This window comes from Lepisosteus oculatus, chromosome 1 (genome assembly GCF_040954835.1).
Source record: "Lepisosteus oculatus isolate fLepOcu1 chromosome 1, fLepOcu1.hap2, whole genome shotgun sequence".
NCBI lineage: Eukaryota > Metazoa > Chordata > Actinopteri > Semionotiformes > Lepisosteidae > Lepisosteus > Lepisosteus oculatus.
In genome coordinates, this window is record NC_090696.1 from 55,250,974 (window position 1) to 55,273,336 (window position 22,363).

Sequence of the window (22,363 nt, forward strand, 5' to 3'; positions counted from 1 at the left end):
ACTCAGTATTGCCCTGGTCCACATTCTTTTTTTAATTGACCGTCTTTGTGAAAGTAACACCACAGCATTTCGCAATCATGCATTTGTTTCCAATCATGCAAAGTACAGTAATTTTTGAGAATCGATTCACCATGCCTTTCACATGCTCATAAAAGAGATTGATTTAGGAACATAAACATATTACCATATGCAAACTGTACTGTATACAGTATGTATATGTATATTTAATGTCTTAACTGTGCCTGTTTAAGTATTGAATATTTATATGGAATTTTACCACTGAAGGGAAATCTAAGTACCTGAGCATAAAAAGAATAGGAGCATACTATAACGCTGTGAAGGCCATAAACTATATTATTTTTGGAACTTAAACATACAGTATATGGCTGGTCTCGGTACTTTAAAGAAAACATACACACCAGTATTCCATTTCTCCCTAAACATTTTAAGCATCGAAGTCTTTAACTAACATGATACCGGAGTCAACAAGCATACTTTTAGAATTTGATTAAAAGGGAATATAATATGGAATCGCGTATCTAAATAAATGAATAACGATATAATTATATTCATGTACCGCAACACAAGAATAGTGCACGCTGTACATTGTCTGTTGATAATGTTTCTGTAGTGCTTTTTCCTTTAACAAACATTTCTTTGAAAAAATTAAACGTTTCTCTGAGTCAGAGATTAAATAAAACCTCACTCGCACCAAACAAAATTATATTTCTAAATATCACAACATGATCGAATTTAAGTCATTTTCATAACAATGAATAGTCACCTAGGCATTACAATATAAACATTGATATTGATTTAAATCGTGTTTTGATTTAAATCACAAACGCGGGTTTAAATATATATGTTTTTTGATTCACAATCAGACAAATGCAACATAAATTGATACTGTATCTTTGTCTTCTAAGTATCTTAATAAACTTTCAGCATAGCTTTCTCCCCGTTTAGATTTATTTTTCTTGGGATCTTGGGATCAAACGTGGAAAGATTAGATTGTAATCGTTTTTATTTTTTAAATACATTTTAGAAAAGTGTAATCTATACTAAAAAACTGTACACCACCTGCTATAAAGATATATATTGTAATACTTTCGAGTTCGGATAGGACAGACACGAGTTAAAGCAAGTTAAAGCCTTGATGTTATATATGACCTTTAAAAGTGGCATCTCAAAGCAAATTAATAACCCAACACTGATTGTACCCATCTGTCATGCTAATAAAGCACCTTGAATTGAATTGAGGGAGAGAGGGTGGGAGGGCGAGCGAGAGAGCCAGGACAGACAGGCAGATAAGATACACTCCACAGACATTCACAACAGCGACATATCATAAAACATTTGCACATACAGTTAAGTTATTACTTGGCTTTCAAAGTTCAATGAAATACAATATTGTTGTTGTTGCTGTTATTGCTGTTTTTATCCTGTAAGGCATTTTTGGGAAGCCACCTTTAAAGGCGATATATAAAAGCGCTGATTCTTATGGAATATGTTCTGCCGGGGATTAAAAAAAGCAGTCTACTTTGTCAGGCATTTTCTTTTACTGCAACGGACATAAAAACATACATTTTCTTTTACTGGAACGGACATAAAAACTCCCTTGCTTTTAACAGAGCATTCCATAATTTCTAACTACGAAAATTATTTAAACTGTGTAGCGGCAATGCTTGTTAATAAGGCAGAATTAAGTTTTGCTGTGCTTTCACAAATGAGGCCCCATCTCTCTCTTCATCTCTGTGGTGCAGCCACAGAGAAGCTATTCATGCAGGCTGATTTAAAGATGTTTTCTTCGATAAGGGACAGCTTCCAAATGGGGATGCACTTAGCTAAGCCTGACTATCATGATCAATGGTCATCCATTGGCGCCTATCTGTCTAGGGAGTGCCAGTTGGACATCTGGACTGCATTCCTAGGTGTCAGGAGTAAGTGACTCATATCTCACCTTGATCAACCAATCAGGGACTGGTAGGGCCGAGTCACCCACGTGGGACTCTGATGCCCAGGAAACTTTCAGCCAATGAACGAGCTGAAGTTCCTCCAGGTAAAAACAGGCAACACAGAGCTCCAAGACTTTTTCGGACTTTTCTGGAAGGGAGAATCTCAAAGGAAAATTCCAGGGCAGGACGGCCCGGGAGCAGAAAGGCTCCCAAGGGCAGGACATTCTCGCAGCGCACCTCCTGACCATCCTGAGACTCAGCCTGGACCACCATGGAATGGCCAGGGTGTCCGAGTGCCAGAACTTTCCTTTGTTCTAAGAGTCAAGAGCGGAGGTTGCCAGAGAGTAACCAAAGGATCCACCCGAGGTTAGCATCAGCAGCAAGCCTCATGAACAGGTCGGAACTGTGGACAGCTGAATCACTATTCAGAACTAGTGCTTCATCAGGAACGAACCGGTCTTCTTCCTGACCTGCTGGGACCCACAGTCATCTTTTCTCCTGTGCACAAACTTTGCTAGTTAAAGTCAACACTACCTAGCCGGTCAGTGAGCATCAGCACCGCACCGTCGCAAGCCGAACAGCACAGCCTGGCACGGAGCCAGAGAGCCCTCAGGAGATCTGAATCCCCAGAGATTGAGTTTCTGCGTTGGGTAGCAATGGATGACTGTTCTCAGGCGGAAATGTAAACAGCTTAATTTTCGTGTTAAATATTTTTTTTTAAATTAAAATTAATTCTATACAGCAATCGCATATTTGGGTACTGTTTCATAAAACTTTCATGCTTAAAACGTTTAGGGAGAAATGGAAGACTGGTGTGTCTTTTTTCTTTAAACTACCAAGAGCAGCCATACACAGTACAGTTTACGTACATACAGTAATGTTTATGTTCCTAAATTAATATCGTTTATGACCTTCAGATGCGTTATGGTCCCCTATGGTGCGCCGCGGTGGCTTGTGGGAAGATTACCGTACCACGGGTTTGTACCGCGCATTTTGAATGGCTGCATCTGTATTACCATAGTCCACTTTCTTTGTAAACATCTGCATCAATAGAACCCATTCACTTGTCGTTACTTGGAAACATTTTGCCTGTCCATTTAGTGGCATGTTAGTATAATGGCTTCAGTTTGTGGCACACATTCTGGAAGATGGGATTCAAATTCTCCTCATGGCATGAGTTCTTTTTTTAACAAATAAGCATTTATTTTAAAAAATACTAAAATTGTAAATATTATGGACAAAATATTGAATTGTTTGGTATTTCTAAATATCACAACATGTTCAATGTTAAATTAGATCAACAACATGAATGGACAAACATCCGCCAGGTGGAGCTAATAAAGCTTGACATCTCATGCTCAACATTTGAGCTGTTGCCAGAAAACTCCCAGATTCAAATCCAGGTCACTGCTGAGGGACAATCTTTTCACAATTAATAATTTAGGGTGTATACTCTTTAGACTTTTAATAATTTTAAACTGTGTATTACAGCATGTTAATCATTAAACATTAAAAAGTTGATATATTTTATAAAAGCAAGATTGCTCAGTTGGACAAAAGTACACAACCTTCCACTTTCATCATTAATATTTTAATTATGCATAAATATGTTATGCATCAAAGTCTTTAACTTGGTAACTTATAGGGGTTCTGGTTTTAATGTACTTGTTCTAACATTATTAAGATTATATTCTGTACTTCATAAAAAATTATAACTTTTTATCCTTTTCTAAGTATACGTAACACCACTTGCTGTTATTGTAAAAAATAAATGTAGTGAATTAACATTACTTGATAGTTATATTAATATGGGATAGTGTAACTAAGCAGCTGAAGTATCACAAGTGGACGTTTTGGAAACATTTTAACATTAGTTTCTTTATAAAAAACGTATATTGTCCTTGTAGTGGAAATGAGCACTGTAATGTAATCATGCACCCAGGCAGTTCAAAGCACGATCAGAGCATTACTTTCCGTTTGTTTCTCATAAAGCTGAATTTATAAAAATAGTCAACTATTACAGCTTATTATGAACATGATATTTCTCTTTCAGGTTAACATCCGAATTAAGAAAATCTATATTTTTTCTTAATCCAAATGTCAGTAGACAGTAATCAGCCAACAATTTAACTTGAAATTAAAAATAAAACTTTAAAATGTTGTAGTGGCAAGGCTTATTAAAATACAGGAATTAAGTTTGCTGCTCCCTTGCCAGTCCCTCTCTCTTTCATCTCAGTGGTGCTTGATGCAGAAAGGCCATTCCATTTGGTTCACAATTAAGGTATTTTTCTAAGAGAGTGTCCTGATAAGGAACAACTCCCAATGCTGAGATTCTCCAGCAACCTTAATAAATGGTCATCTCTGGCACCTCAATGTCTGGGAGATTCCAAAGGAGTCTCTTCCAAAGTTGTTCACAACTCTAAGGCCAGAGTGCATTGTTACTCATCATCAACCAATCAGGAACTGATAGGGTAGGTTAACCCATGTGTGTGTCTGATGCCCATGAAACTTTCAACCAATGAACGATCGGAGTTCCTCCAGGTAAGACTCAGCCTGCCTCCTGGGCATTTCTCAGACTCAGAGTTCCTCCTGAACATCCTCAGACTCAGCTCGGACCACCACGTAATGGCCAGTGTTTCCGAGTGCCAGGACTTTCCTTTGTTCTAAGAGTCGAGAACAGAGGTTGCCAGCGCGTAACCAAAGGATCCACCCGAGGTTAGCAACAGCAAGCCTCGTGAACCCAATCTGAATCTAAGGATTCAGGACAAGCGCTTCATCAGGAATGAACCGGTCTTCCTGCCTAAGTAGTGTGACCTGCTGGGACCCGCAGTCTCTTTTCCCCTGTGCACAAACTCTGCTTGTTTCCGCCAATACTATCTAGCTGGTCTTCAGAGAGCATCAGTAGCGCATCGCAGCAGGAATCTCTCCCACCAGGTTGCAAGCTGCAACAGCACTTCCTGGCACCGAGCCAGAGAGTGCCAATTGGACACAGCAACAAGGCTGCCACTGTTCTTTGTGCCTGCAGGAGATCTGAATCCCCAGAGATTGGATGAGTATTCAACATTCTGCATTACAGCTCGAAAATTCAATTGTTACCTCAACCAGAGTTGATATCAATTTAATTTCTATGAGTGATGTACTTGCTTTTGAGTATCCTAGTGTAGAAGTTGTAACCAAGTTCATTTACGAAACGGTCTAAATCAATGATATACTGAACGTATGTTCCTCTTGGTATTTGTAGCTCTTCGTGATTTAATATATGCCTTTTGTATTCTGCTAACCCCCACGATAAGATCTGTTATGTTTATATGCACATTTTATGTATTAATAAATGTATTCTTGTGTATTAGTACCCGTGTTTGTGCATTGTTTGAGTTATCCCGCAAGGTTGATTCTAATAGCCATCAGAAGAATCATTTTGTGACTTGCTGCTACAATTAATAATTGTCCCAGTTAAGCACAAAACCCCTACATTTACTGGTGCCTCATGAGAGGATGCCTACACTGTCCTATATAGTACAACGCCTGGAATTGAACCTAATCCATCAGAGTCATTCAACAGGGAACCAGCAGGGTGAATTATTGTAATAGATACAGCCGACATTACAGGTTATGCGAGCTGGTTGCCAGCGTGGTGACATCACCGCCCTTCCCTGTGAATAGCTGAGACCTCAGCGCCCGAACTGAGGGGGGATCTCCCTTTAGCTCAGCTGGCTGGTTCCCTGTTGAGTGATAGCAGAAGCCTGGGTTTGAGCCCCAGTGGTGGAGGGCCAACATGATACACAAGTGGTGTGGACACAAACCCACCAGAATCCAAAAATGTTATATTATCATATGTGATGGTTTTGTGTTTAAGGATTTCTTCACGGAAATCTTTAAATTAAACGAGAGAGGGAGGATTATTTTTTACAATTGCCAGTAATCAGGGAACACCTTATCAACATGATGGGGAAATGATTTTTTTATTTTTAAAAATGAAATAAAAAATAAGATACAATGACGTGTTCCTGCCTAAGTCAATTATTGCATGACTTTAAAAGCTGTAAAAAATGGTTTAGTTAAAAACCACTTTTTTATGCACCACAAATGGGTGATTTTTCATCCTTGTAATCAGCTCAGAATCTTTGTGTAAGCTGTAAGATTTGTACTTTTTAATTAAGCGTTTAAAATACTTGAATTAAATAAAAGTTGTACTGATTTAATACCTATTGATATTAATATTAATTAGGAGTCATGTAACTCAGCAGCTAAAATATCACAAGGAGACATTTTGGCAAAATTTGGCGTTTGTTTTTTAAATATATATATATATTATTAAACAGGTGTGGCAGTAATCAGGCCTGGGTGTGGCTAGAGGAATTGGTATCAGCTTTCCAAAGATGTGATAAACCACAGTTGATTTATGTTTTCACACATGGCCATGTAGGTTTGGATTTTTTTTTCCCTTAATAATAAAAACCTTCATTTAAAAACTACATTTTGTGTTTACTTATTTTTGTTATTTTTGTCTAATATTTCAATTTGTTTGATGATCTGAAACATTTCAGTGTGACAAACATGCAAAAAAATAAGAAATCAGGATGGGGGCAAACACTTTTTCACACCACTGTAAACATATTACTGTATGCAAACTGTACTGTATACAGTATGTATATTTAATGTCTTTACTGTGCCCGTTTAAGTATTGAATATTTATATGGAATTTTACCACTTAAGGGAAATCTAAGTAGCTGAGCATAAAAAGAATAGGAGCATACTGTAACGCGTGTGAAGGCCATAAACAATATTAATTTTGGAACATAAACATACAGTATATGGCTGGTCTCAGTACTTTAAAGAAAAAATACACACCAGTATTCCCTTTCTCCCTAAACATTTTAAGCATCGAAGTCTTTAACTAACGTGATACTGGAGTCAACAAGCATACTTTAAGAATTTAAAAGAGAATATAATATGGAATCGCTTATCTAAAGAAATTAATAACGATATAATTATATTCATGTACCACAACACAAGAATAGTATAAGCTGTATGATGTCTGTAGCCAATTACCTCCGGTACGTGTCTGTGCTGCGCACTTTGAATGGCTGCAGCTGTAGCAGATTTTGACAAACAGCTAATTTTGAAGCTGATTTTTGAAGAATTAAAAATCTGTCTGTACTGTAGCTTTATTTAATTGAGCAGAAAGTCACCTGCTCTTACAAGTGGCTCTGTTAAGCAGAGATTGTGTTAACACACCACACCCTTTAAATGAGTTTTAATCAACTTTGTCTTTGTCAGTGGAAAAAAAGACCGCGGGAACTTTCTGCTTCCCCCCTGGTGTGAGGTGACAATGGGGAAAATGTTTTTTTTTTATTTTACTGGGAGTGTGAACATTGAGTGAGCAGTGGGGTGTACAGTGAGAGAGTAACACATTGAGATTACTGATATGGATAGTTTTAGTAAATACGTACAAATATCTGAATTTTTGCTTTCGCAATGCATGGTAAAATTGTATCCAGCTGCGAATCAGCTACATGACCTTGCCCCTGTGAAATTGTTGGAAAGAGGTTTAGTGGGCAACGTTACAGTATAGTGACCATAGAGTGTTTTTATGCACCATACAGTATAACAGTATAAAGCAAATATGTTTTTATAATGTTTGTAATCACTATTCTTGCAAGTGTATTTTGTATTCAGGTTGCTTCTGTGTGTTAGCTGGTGGGCAAACATTAGAGGTGAAAATTCTTCTACAAGGAATGTACCTTTAAAGTGGAGAAGACTGCACCAAATGTTTTCCACTCTGTATGTTACTTGAACCATTCCTCTTTTACTCTTTCTTTAGTCATAGAGATAGGAAGACGCCTCCCGCCTCCCCTTCTCTCTGCCTGCCTCACCTGTTCCCATTTTTTACCATTCTGTGTCTAAATCGCAGCGGGTGAGAGAGAATAGGAGGAGAGAAACAAAGTGAACCCTGGTTTTTTCATAGTCACATTGTATACATGTATGTTTGAACACAATCTTGCAAATTAATGTTATTACAAGATGTGGAATTGCAACAATTTATCAATAATAGTAATTAGTGATTACTAATAGTTTATGCACCTGATGCCTGACTTTATTTAGATGTATATACAATTTTGAACAGTGATATAACAGTCAGAAATACAATCAAAAATAGTCTGTGATATTTGTGTAGATTAAACTTTTCTATTTTTTTTTTAAATTGAAAGCGATTAAAATGTATACTCTTTCTTACTCTTTCCATGTGTGAGAAAGCTGTGTTTAATGATAATTTAAAGATTTCAAGTGAAAAGAAATGATTTACATTCTGCAAGCTGCAGAACAGTGTCCTTACGGCACCGCCTCACCTCTGACTGAGCTCAGTAAGCGGTATGCTGTTTTCTCAACCACCTGCTAAGTCATTTCACACCATGGGAAGTCAGGAGAATGTGATTGTACTGTATCTGTATTAAATGAGTGTTGCGTTTAAAAATTTAAAGGGTTTAAAATGTTTAAATAAAAAGTTAAAAAAACTGACAACTAACACAAAGATTCTAAGCTGATCAAAAGGAAGAAAAAACAGCCATTTGTGGTTTTTCACTAAACCCGTTTTTATGGGTTTTAAAACCATGCAATGTCTATTTGAGGCACACACGTTATTGTTTTCTAGTTTTTATTTTCTTTAAAATTAAAAGAATTGGTTGCCCATTGTGCCACACAATGTTACATTTTTATGTTTTTGAGGGACTTCAGAAGGCTTCAACTGACGCATGAAAAATATAGCATAATGCCTTCTTGCGTTATAAACTCGCTGGCACCTGTGATCCACCTTACTCAAACTAAGGTTTCTAAAAATGCAACCAGGTACTATATATTGTTTAAATAAAGGCTGCAAAATTTTTCACAAATTGCGGTCTTTAAACCTGTAGGTTGCAGGCTCTGTGTCATTTGTTCACAAAGTTATTGACATCGGAAATATTGTGTCTCATAAATAGTCATTTTAATTAGCAAAGCTTATGAAAACCAAGGAAAAAAATGACTCTGAAAAAGATACAATAATCTTGAAATTAATATTATTAAATGAATACTGTCAATAATGACCAGACACATTATTATAGTTTCAGTTGTATTTTTAATACTGCTTTGTTATTCTCGATTCTAATTACAATATATACGATTTTGTTTTAAGGCTTGAGGCGTCTGTTAAATTGCCCCACTGAATAAAGTGTTTTTCAATTAAACCGATTGAACAGTTGACAGTATTCACGTATGCTTATTCACATTTTTATTTCATTATTAATATAACTTAATATTGAATATATTATAATATATATATAAAAAAACAAAATATGTTAATATAGTGTACATACTATTTACTATTTTATTTTTTAATAAGTATTTGTTAGTGAAAAACTTGTGCCGTAAGTGGGTGTTCAATTTGGATCACCTAAACAGAACCTCTATTGACAAACCCACTGCACCATTGGGCTGTTCTGAAAGAAACCTGAGATGAACGGCTTAAAAATGTTCGGAAAGTAATCATGCGTGATTGAGTTAAATTAAAAATAAAATGTGTTTGCAAAGAAAGTGGATTCAGTAATACTACCAGCTATATAAATACATATATTTAGATCCTTAAATTAATATTGTTATTAATTTCTTTAGATAAGCGATTCCATATTATATTCCCTATTTAGCGGATTATAATTTTTTTACTTAAGGTTTACTTAAGGTTAAGGTTTTTTACTTTGATACGAACACAAGTATTCATAGAAAAGATTAAAACATGGAATACAGAGAGAGTTTCAGAAATTAAGGTCTGGAACACACTGTCTCAAAAATATAAGTTTAATAAATTGAAGTTTGTGAAAACAGTGACAAATCACCCCAAACAAAACACAATTTTAAAATACAAGCAGTTTGAAATGATTAGTTGTTAATAAATCTATTAATTCTGAATTGATATTTAGAAATAACAACAAATGCATAGTGTCGATCATATTTACTATTTTAGTTTTTCAAAGAAGTGTTCATTTGTTAAAAGAAAACTCATGGGGAAAGCTGGGGTTGAACCCCTGGCCTGCAGCATGCGGAGCACACACCTCAGCCGTTACATCAGCGTTCAGCTTGAGAACTTAAGCTACAACTTAACAGGGCAGGCAAGTTTCCTAGTAATCGTGGGTGAATGAGAAATTGATGCAGATGGTTATGAAGAAAGTGTAGTACTGTAATGATTTCAGCTATATGAATATCATTTTATCTTTATTAATTTCTTTAAATACATAATTCCATAGTACATTCCCTATTAAGCAAATTCTAAAAAGAATGTTTTTTTTTACTGCGATAATGAACCCAAGAATTCACAGAAATGGTTAAAACATTATAACTTTTTATGACGTATATAAACTTAACATAGTCAGAAGGAGCAAGCAAAAACTTTGCCAAAATAAAATAGTAGTAACCAAATGAAATACTTTGATGCTTAATGCAGTTTGTTTAGATCTATCAAATTTGTATTGTTTTTCCTATGCTTCTTGGCATATTTGCTCAAGTTCTCTAAAGGTACTAGTAAATCACTTATGGATAGCACTTATCAAGTCTTTTCATAGATATGCAATAAGATGCAAGTCAGGACTTTGAATTTATTAATCTTTAAACTGCTGAAGAATTGTTGTGCAAGTTTTAGCTATGCACTCATCATCATTTTTAGTTTAGTTATACACTTATTGTCATAGAGAGATACAGTATTTACTGCCTGTCCTAATCTGAGCATTATGGTTCCAGGGATATACACTGCATATACAAATGCAGCCATTCAAAGTGTGCAGCACAGACATGTACCGAGGGTAATTGGCTACGTCCTCGCGCATCGTGACACGCAATGATGCGTAATACTGTGGTACGTGATTGGTTGACCGACAGGGGCACTCGTGGTGCGTTGGTCGGTCGTAGAAAGATTTAAATGTCTTTCCTGTGCCCGTTTTAGTATTGAATATTTATATGGAATTTTACCACTGAAGGGAAATCTTAGTAGCTGAGCATAAAAAGAACAGGAGCATAATGTGTGTGAAGGCCATAAACTATATAAATTTTGGAACATAAACATACAGTATTACAGTATCTGGCTGGTCTCGGTACTTTAAAGAAAAAATAGACACCAGTATTCCATTTCTCCCTAAACATTTTAAGCATCAAAGTCTTTAACATGTGAAATAGCGTGTATAAAAAAGTGGCAGTTTTAAGCTTTTCTGCTAATATAATTGCGTATCTAAAGAAATTAATAATGATATAATTATATTCATATACTGCAACACAGTAGTACACGCTGTACAATGTCTGTTAATTCTGTATGTGTAGGGCTGTTTCACCACTCCTCATGTGACCTTGCTGGTGGTAGTGTGGTCTACGTTCCTGAGTTATAAACCAGAGGTTGTATGTTCCTATCCAGCCGGCGCCGCCACTTTTCTTTTAGCGATATTATGGACAATTAATTGACAATAAATATAGAAAAGCACATATTAAGTTTGGGAAATAGTTTTAATATGTAAATAGTTCCCTGGTTCTGCACCCCTGGGTGTTTCTCTCTCTCTCTCGCCCTCCCCCCTTCTCTCTCTCAATTCAATTCAAGTTGCTTTATTAGCAGGGCTCGTTGTGTGTCTCTCTCTGGTCAGGGCGCGGGAGAGCTCGCTGGCAGGTGGTGACGGAAAATAAAATAAAGACAGCTTGTAACTCTGCAAGTCACACACCAATACACACCAATACTCCATTTCTCCCTAAACATTTTAAGCACCAAAGTCTTTCATGTGTTTTTCATCACTCTCTGCGGTAGTGCTGGCTATGACGAATTAAACCGGTTTCACAGGTATTTTCAAGTGGTCGAGTTTTCAGCAGGAGGGGGGAACAAGCTGCCCAGCCATGTGGGATGCTACAGGACCCTAAACAGACAATACACACTAGCCGAATACTTGACCAAGACATCCAGACACAGCTGTATGAGCTCCACCAGTAAAACTCAAAGTATTTCGCTGGTCCACACTATTTGCAACCGTCATTTTAAATAAAAAGACTTTATTTTTTCATTGACAAAAAGCAACACCCACCACAGCATTTTGTTGATCTAACTAACAAGGATGGGACATTAGCTAGCCAATATGATAAAGGAATAACTAACTTTTTTGATTATTTCTTTAGCACATTTTTTTGAACATTTCCATCGATTGTACAAACACTGAAAAACTGTTCAATCCCTTGTTCGAATCCTAGGAAGAACACGAAACAGCCTGTTAATAAAATTGTTGCTGACCGAACACAATTGCAACAATTTTATTAACAGGCTGTTTTGTGTTCTTCCTAGGATTGTTGACCGGGGCGGGGACATTCGGGAATGCGAGTCTGATAAAGAATGAATAAAAGCATTTTATTAAAACGCATTTGCGTTTGTCTGGGTATTTACTGTGTAATCTGTGGTCCTTTTAACTGTTTTTACATCTACTGTATTGCTTGGAGATGCCACTTTTAAAGGTGATATATAAAATAAAGATTTGTATTATTGTTATAGAGAAACATGATCAGATTTTCCCTGGTTCAGAAAAAAAGATCTTAAGTATACTAGTTTGTCACTCTTCTCATTCCCTCTTTGCTAAATGGCTTTTCATACTAATCTGATCAATCTAACTGCCTATTTTCTGTGCTTTCTCTGTGCTGCTAGATTTGCAATTATTCTGAAAATTTTCTTATTGAAATAACTCATTTCTAAATACCTTTTTTCACTGTTAACATCTTGCAGCAACTCTGCACAAAATATACACTTAGCTCAACCTGACAGTTCATCCTGCTACCAACATTGAAAAAAAAATCTTAAGATTTCTATATTAATGTCTTTATTTAGTGGTTTAATTAGTGACAAAGGCTAAACTTTCTTGGAAAAATGTATTTTATGTAAACCATGCTTGCTTTTAATTCATTTAGGGCTCACTGACAGAATTGCTGTTTTTTATGCATGCCAACAAATTTTGGTGCTGTCATCTCCACTTTAAAGGTACCCCCATGCTGGAAGAATTTAACCTCGGAACGTTTGCCCAGTGTACTAATATAGGCACATCCCGGAATTTTGACTTCACTGTGTAATGAAGAAATTTTAAAGACTACTTCTTAGCATAGATAAAAAAGCTTTGATTCCCATGGACAGTATCTTATACACATATCTTTTTCCGTTGTCTTTGTTGATCTCTTGAGGATCCTTGTGATATTTTGAGCTCTCACTGAACGATATAAGTGTCGCAGTTGTTAGAACTTATGAAACGCTCTGTTAAAAGCAAGGGAGTTTTTATATCTGATATAGTAAAGAAAATGCCCGACGAACTAGGGATTGAACGGTTTTTCAGTGCTTGCTACAATCGATGGAAATGTTCAAATAAATGTGCTAAAGAAATAAACAAAAAAGTAACTTATTCCTTTATCATATTGGCTAGCTTATGTTAGTTAGATCAATGAAATGCTGTGGGTGTTACTTTTTGTTGATGAAAAAATAAAGTATTTTCATTTAAAATGACGGTTAGAAAGAATGTGGACCAGCGTAATACTTTGAGTTTACAGCTTGTCCAAAGTCATTCATTATTAATACAATTAGTAATATCTTCGGTAAAGTCTTTGATGCATAAAATATTGCTGCATAATTAAAATATTTATGATAAAGGTAGGTTGTGCACTTTTGCCCAACTGAGCAATCATGCTTTCATAAAATATACCAACTTTTTAATGACTGATGATTAACATGCTGTAATACACAGTTTAAATTTAAAAGCTCAAATGCTGTACATGAGAGGTTAAGCTTTATTGGCTCCTCCTGGCAGTTTAACAAGCTGATTCCGGATATTTTCCAGCATGATGTCAAATGACGCGTTACAACGCGTGATACAGCGTTTTCATGGGACACACCCATCGCGGTGTACCGCGAAATACCCCACGCGTTTTGAATGGCTGCATCTGTAGAAACTCGACAACCCTTTCCAAAGCAACACATTTTGTGGCATAGCAGCCTCCAAGACACACTTATTTTACCTTTATTTACAAATTGTAATACACAGCCTCCAAGTGTCACCTCTCTGTGACTGAGCATTCCTAATGCATTTAGGGTGAAACACTTGTCATTTTCACCATTTATGTCAGAAGCAGAAAAGATACTGATTTACAAATGTATACAAATATTTTATTCTTGATGCAAACTGCAAAAACGTGTAGATAGGTTGTTGCCTAATCTTTAAACATTTAAAAGAATATGTTAAAGACTTAATGGTAAGACTTATATCTACTGTTGGCTTACTTTTACTGTTGAATAGTTAGGCATACAAAATTGAAAGCTTTCAGCCTTTCATCAAATACATTTGGTATTACATAGCAAACAGCACAAAATGTGTCACGTGAGGGGAGAAGAAAGAAGTGTTGTACTGGTCTTTTTTATAATCTTATTTATACAATATTAATACGTACCTACTGTAAAGATAGAAAATAACATTACAGTTCTAATTTTAAACAATGTCATTCACTAATAAAATAATTGAATAGACATAAGTTCTTAAAGAATGTGTAGAATGTGTCTTACTCTCCCCATGGCAGGACTCACACTTTTGAGATCTCTATACTATGGAGGTACGTAATAGCAAAAAAGTTTTATCCCTGCTTTTCAGTCTAACAACATAAACTTACTTTTAGCCTCACAATTCTGGCACCCAGAGCCTAAGTTCTACGAGGCAACAGTGTTAACCACTGAATCACTTTGTTGCCCTTATTGTATATATTTGTCTGTTTTACAGTTTCAATAATGCATACATTATTATGTCTTTAACTGTGGATAGAAATATGCCCAGAAGTACTGTAGGTAAGTAACAAAATCTGATACTATCTTGCTGGTTTTTTTTTAGTTTTGTAATATATTAATTCTACTGTTAATATTCAAATTTCAAAATAAAATTTAAAAACAGTCCTGTTGCGGTTTTATTTTTTCCCATTGATAAATAAAAAATAGTAATTTTCATATACATTGATGAGATTTATTTATTTTGCTGTTATTTATCATGCAAAAAAGAGCTGATCATAACAGACAGGGTAAGCTTTTAGCAACTAAACTGCATATCTACCATATTTCCTGGGATTTTTACAAAACGTAAATTATTGTCTTTTCGGTAATTATTTCTCTTAATATGGTATTCTGTGGCATTATGTCATTTGGTGGAAACCTGCAATGAGTGATCTATAAGAATTACAATGTAAGATATTGTTCTGCAAGCTCACTACAGAGTAAATGTGGTTTAAAAAAATTATTGAGTTTAAAAAGCATTAATTGAATTAGGATAGGCTCTTGAGTAGCAACATTATGTGATTAGGAAGCATAAGCATTCTTATACAATTAAAAAAAGAAATAAAAGTAGGCTACAAATGAATCAAAATTTCAAGAATAATGACTTACTTACCCTCTTGTTTAAATTTACACAATTTCCTAAATTATCGCTCTATACTACATTTCAAGTGTGGATTTACTATTTTTGTCCTTGCTGAACCAACACTGCAGAACAGTTAAGAGTCAGTGAATAATAGTGAAAAATAATTTCTATACTGAAGTTAAGTTTTCTAATTGATATTGAGTAATGGCAATGAGTCTTTGGACTAAGTTGAATTTAATACATATTGCGTCAACTATATTCCATCCATTTCCTACCTCACATGCAGAGACACACACATACTCTCTCACCAGGACCAGTTTTCCAAGAAGCCAATTAACATACCACTATGTCTTTGGACTGTGGGAGGAAACTGGAGTACCCAGAGGAAAACACATGCGAACGTGGGGAGAAAATACAACCTCCACACAGATAGCATCCCAGGTCCAGGACTGAACCCTGTGCCCCAGCACTGCAGGGCAGCAGAGGTATAATATTGTTTCTAATTATACAGTCCAAAAATTTGAATGGTGCCTGAACAAAGCATCTCTTAATTACAAAACCTACAAATGTCTGTAACTTTATTATACAAGAGATTTTTGGTAATATTTCATTTTTTCAAATATATCTCTTATGACTATCCTATGTACAATAACATGACTCCCACAACAGCTATGTATTTGTTTTAATTATTTCTGAGATTCAAAAGTATAGCTCATGCCAGTAAATTCAAAGTGTTTTTAAAACTTAGCTGACAAATACAGATGTCTTTTTCCTGAACTTTAATAATAATAATTGCTTACACTTATATAGCGCTTTTCTGGACAATCCACTTAGAGCTCTTTACAGGTAATGGGAACTCCCATCCACTACCACCAATATGCATCACCCACCTGGATGATGCAACAGCAGCCATACTGTGCCAGAACACATCAGCTATCAGTGGGGAGAAGAGCAGAGTAATGAAACCAATTCATAGATGGGGATTATTAGGAGGCCATGATCGGTAATGGCCAATGGGAAATTTAGCCAGGATGCCCAGGATAGCCAGGGTTACACTCCTATTCTTTTCAAGAAATGCCCTGGGATTTTTAATGACCACAGAGAGTCAGGACCTCGGTTTTACGTCTCATCCGAAGGATGGTGCCTGTTTACAGTATAGTGTCCCTGTCACTATACAGGGGCATTAGGACCCACACAGACCACAGGTTGAGCACCCACTGCTAGCCACACTAACACCTCTTCCAGCAGCAACCCTAGTTTTTCCCAGGAGGTCTCCGATCCAGGTACTGACCAGGCTCACACCTGCTTAGCTTCAGTGGGCTGCCACTTGTGAGATGCAGATTGATATGGCTGCTTACTTTGAGAAGCAATCAAAGCAAACATGTTTTCATGGATGACTGTGTATACTAGAGGGTATAGAATTGGTTTTATACATTAAGAAAGACAGCCATGTGAACTGTGAGGCATGCTGATGATGTGGGTGTCATCTGTTATGAATTATTGCTATTCAAATTATCTGTGAACTAAATGTCACTGTTCCTCAATGTAATCTTCACAATACAGTTGTTTCAAAAAGCTGAGTAACAAACAATGTATATTATATTATAAATATATAGTACACAATTGGATCCACTAACGCCCTAGTCCTGGGGTAAAATTGTATCCTGTAGATTTGTTCCAGTCAAGTTTTTTTCACAGGATAACAGATTTTAATTTTCTCGTTTGAACACATTTTAAAATTTTATTTTAGTTCTTAAAACAGTATATATTCTTTATTCTGGTTACAGTCGAGAGAGAACGCTGGCACATTTGGCTGCCGCTCCTCTCACCAGTTTTTCATTTATCTAATTATTTATGTTTCTTTTTTTCCTTTTTCTTCTCAGCAACACTGATTTCTAATTTATCTATTTTTATCCGCTCCATGTTACAAATTCACAAATGCGACTTCCACTTGCATTGTGAATTTGTTCATCTGAAGACCTTCACCACTTGCTACCGCCTTACTCTGGATTTCCTTCCCATCTTGATTCATCGATCATGTCTCTGAGGTACACTGCACTGCAACTTCTTCAACTAAAACAAAGCTACTTCCTGGTGAAAGACACATTAAATTATTGCCATTTTATTGGGATTTTATGACCAAGTTGCTACATCCATCGCAGCACAGGATGCCATTTCTTTCATTCGTCTGCCAGTGGAGTCTCTATCCCTGCCTTTCAGCGCACGACTGTAAGTCCATCCCGAACCAGCGCCGACCTCAAAAATCTCCTCTCACTACTGCACCTGGAACGCACTCCACTTCCCCCTGCATCCCCGAGACTGGCTAGATCACCGCTACACAATACCCGCTCAATAAACAACAAGGCTCTTTTATGTGACATCATCAACGAAAAAAACTGGACCTTCTGTGCTTAACCAAAACCTGGCACAAGCAAAACGATGGACTCCTGTTCAACCAACTAGTTCCTCCTGGGTATAGTTTGTTTGACCTTCCGCATCTTTCAGGTGGAGGAGGGGGCATCATTTTTATTTACAAACTTTTTTAAAGTCTAAGTCTCGTTACTATACCTCATTCCTCTTTTTTTGAGTGTCTTGTTTTAAATGTTTCTATCCCCCAATCTACTATTACTGCCACAGTTTATAGACCACCCAAACCCAGTGAAGCCTTCTTAGGTGAGTTTGCTCATTTTCTCTCATTTTAATGCCTTAAGTTTAAAAGTATCCTTATTCTAGGGAACTTCCAGTGTGGCCAAAGACTTCCTTTCTCTATTGGGATGCTTTGATCTTACTCAGTTTGTACCCCTACACATAACAAAGGACACACCTTAGATTTAATTATTGTAAATGACTCTTTTGTCTCCCACTGCTCTCCCCTTGATCTAGGCCTCTCTGACCACTTAGCCATTCTTTTCAATCTGGAATTACCTGTTTCTAACACTTCCCCCCCACGCTCTGTAAATTTCCACAACTGGCGATCAATTGATCACCCAAGGTTTGCAAATTCTGTTCTGTCCTCCTTATCTTGTTTCTCTTCCTCTGACCCTCTAGAAGACAAAATACAGTTACTTGACAGTGCTCTTTTATCTACCCTCGACACCATTGCTCCTTTAAAAACTTGAACCATCTCCTTCTCTCGCCCTGCCCCCTGGTACAATGACCCTAAGCGACCCATGAAGGCAGCCTCTTGCAAACCTGAGCGTAGGTGGCGTCTTTCTGGCCTAAATGTACATTATCAGGCTTGGAGAGATTACTTATCTGAATATAAGGTTACTATAGAGTCTGCTAGATCCACCATAGATCACATCATTGAAAATCACAAAAACAACCCCAGACATCTTTTCTCCACCATCAACAGACTGCTCAAGCCAAACTGCCCCACCACATTACCTGCCTCATCATAATTTTGCCTCATCATAATCCTCCCTCCTCATCCAACTTCTCTTCTCTCCAGCTTCTCTCTTCTTGACTCAGCATCCCTCAGTAAACTAGTTACACACATGAAACCCACCACATCTATTTTAGATCCCATTTCCACCACTTTATTTCAGTCCTGTTTCTCTTCTCTCTGTCCCATTGTCCTCAATATTATACATGAATCCATGAGCACTGGCATTGTACCAACGGTCCTCAAAACTGCTGCCATTACCCCCGTGCCAAAAAAGCCTAACATGGCTCTCGACAATCTTAACAATTTTTGCCCCATCTATAATTTACCCTTTCTTGCTAAAATTCTAGAACGTGCTGTCACACTTCAGTTACATAACCACCTCATGACAAACAATTTTTTCGAATCCCTCCAATCTGGCTTCCGTCAACTTCACAGCACAGAAACTGCCTTGGTCAAAGTCACCAACGATCTTCTAATAGCTTCTGATTCTGGTTCTCTTTCTATACTCATCTTTCTTGATCACAGTGCTGCTTTTGACACTGTTGACCATAACATCTTACTTTCTCGTCTTGAGACTGTGTTTGGAATTTCTGACACTGCCCTCAAATGGTTCAAATCTTACCTCACTGATCGCTGTCACTTTGTCTCTCTTAATGGGTACAGGTCTGAAATTGGTCTTGTTAAGTCTGGTGTTCCTCAGGGCTCAATACTTGGCCCCTTGCTCTTCAGCATTTACATGTTCCCACTTGGTCAGCTTTTAAGATCACATGGCCTCAGCTTTCATTTTTACGCTGACGATATTCAAATACACATCCATACCAAACCTGACACTGATGTGGCTGTCTCTATTCTGTCTAATTGCATCTCTGACATAAAAATTTGGATGACTCAAAACTTCCTTCATCTTAACTGCAACAAGACTGAAGTCATGCTTATTGGCACCCCCCATCAACTTCGTAAAGGCAGTCCTGTAACCATATCTGTAGATGGGTCTGTACTTGAGCTTCAATCAAAATTGAAAAACCTTGGGGTTATATTCGATTCTTATCGAATGGGCTTAACATTTGACCTACATGTGCAGCATACTGTCAAAACATCTGTTTTTCACCTTAGAAATATCGCTAGACTACGCCCTATAATTAACTGTGGCTGAAAAGCTGATCAACAGATTTGTATTCTCTCAAATTGACTACTGTAATGCTCTACTCGCTGGAGTATCTAAATCTACCCTAAACAAACTGCAGTATGTCCAAAATTCATTAGCCAGAATCCTGACCAGGTCTAGTGCAAGTGTTCACGTTACTCCTATCCTGGAGTCCTTGCACTGGCTTCCTGTCAAATTCCGTGTAGACTTTAAAATCCTCATGCTCACCTATAAGGCTCTGCATGGCTTGGCACCTCAGTACCTGTCTGAACTATTACTGCCCTAATCCCCACCTCGCAACCTTCGCTCTTCTAATTCTGCTCTCCTTATTGTCCCCCAAGCCCGTCTACATTGTATGGGCGACAGGGCTTTCTCCTGTTATGCCCCCAAGCTCTGGAACTCTCTCCCCAAGGATATCAGAGAGTCACCTTCTCTAAACTCCTTCAAATCCAGACTCAAACTTAACTGGTCCCATTCTTCACCCCTCTGCTCTTCTTAGTACCACCATCCACGGTCTCCTCTATATATTGTAATTGTGTTTTATCTTGTGTATTCTTTTTATTTATTGTTTTTGTCATCCTGTAAAGCGCTTTGTGAGGCGCTTTATAAAATAAAGTTTTTTATTATTATTATTATTTATATTTTGAATCAGTCCTGTCAGTTTCAGAAATGACACATTTTTTCGTGTGTTGTGTGAACTGAAACCAACTGGGCCCCTGCATTTCATGGTATGAATGTTTGATACCACATATGTCTGTTCATCATAAAATGGTCACCTATTAATAGCATTTTAGTCAGAAAAATGTGAGGGAAGACTTCTTCAGGTTCTGTATGCTGAAGTTGTTATAATTTGCTTGAAATGATACTACAAAAATAAATAAACCAAAATTCTAAACAAGAAAGTAGACAAGGCCTATTATTTAACTTAGAATTAAGTGTTATTAAAGATTTGATAATAATAATATTATAATAATAAAGATAATAAACTTTGTGTGCTTTGACCAAGCAGCCTGGTGCTGCCTATGTGAAAGCAAAGAAATGTAGCTAAAGAGCCTACCTCTTTCTGATCTAGTGCAATGACATAGTGGTCCTTGCATGTAAGAAAGTAAGGGAATTTTGTCTTTTGAATGATGGTCTTCCCCACGACATGGACGATCTAAACTGTACTGCTGGCACCTGGATATCTTGCAGAGGGACATAGGCACATCTGGACCTGATCTTAAATCACAGGCCATGGTCAATAACCCAAAGGTAAATCCACAAATAAGTGATCAGCAGGGTGTGTATCACGTATACCTGTGGGCATCTCAGCCAATCACTAACAGTCACCCCATATAAACTGTAACCCATCACATTTTTGCAGGAGAACCACTGGCTTCTAATTTCTCTTCTTCTTTGGAAGGAAAAAACTCTTTCTCTCTCTATTCTGTCTGTACCAGGGACCCACCCCACACAGAGAAGCTGCTATGGACAAATCTGCCCTTCTTCTTTTTACCAGCATAGAGCTTAAACTCATCAGGGACATTTGGATGATAGATTTGCTGAGTAAAACTTCATTATTAACATAATTCTTGACACCCGAACTATGATTACAAACACATGGCTTAGTACATGCATATTTACTTGTGTCTGAGAATATAATTGTGATTTAGTTATATTAGGTTGATGGAACCGTCGATCTAGATTATAGCATGTTATAGTAAATGCTTACTTTAACTCAAGTTATTAACTCTGACCATTGTAATCCTTGAGTGAATGATCAGCATCCTGTGTTCACAGCATATCATTTCACCTATATATTCTATTATATGTGTTTTTATACGTGTTTTGGTTAAATTAGTAAACTTCATGTTGTATATTTAGAATCTGTATGTAAGACTGAAAATTGTTATGCTTGATTGATTCTTAATAGTTATCAAGTATGCATTTTATTGTTACAATTTCTGATTGTTACAGCAAATTAAAACCTCCCTCGTCTACAGCTGTAATAAAAAAACAACTGATATAGTAATCACTTAGCATGAAGTCTGGGAACTATTGCACTAGGAACTAACAGAATCCTACTGTAATACATGAGAATGATTAGTGTCTACAGGTGATTTACACATTTTCATGTATTTGTAATTCTAAAATTACATCTGTAGAATCATCTGTAGATATCTGGGTCTCCTGACCTGGCTTTAGTGAATTTGGGAACATACATCAACTGTTGTATGTGACACCAGAGAAATAGCTGAAAGGCAGGACAACATCTTCAAGAAAAGCCACTGGACCATAAGTAGAATGTGGACTCTTAAACCCCCATTCATGGTAATAACATGGCTGGACTCAAACTATATAAACCTCTGTAAAACTGTTGCAATTCAGGGCACTGTGGGAAATACACCTCATGTGTGTCTCCTGTAGTGTTCTCCAGAAGTGGCCACTTTCGTTACAATTAAACTCATCTCAAACC

At 36.9% G+C, this 22,363-nt stretch overlaps 1 protein-coding gene across 3 annotated transcripts in view; it reads right to left on the reverse strand.

Annotated features, from left to right (window-relative positions):
- The window catches only part of gabra2a (gamma-aminobutyric acid type A receptor subunit alpha2a), a 389,198-nt gene that overhangs the window by 182,827 nt on the left and 184,008 nt on the right, over window positions 1–22,363 (reverse strand). The gene's annotated exons all lie outside the window — the stretch shown is intronic.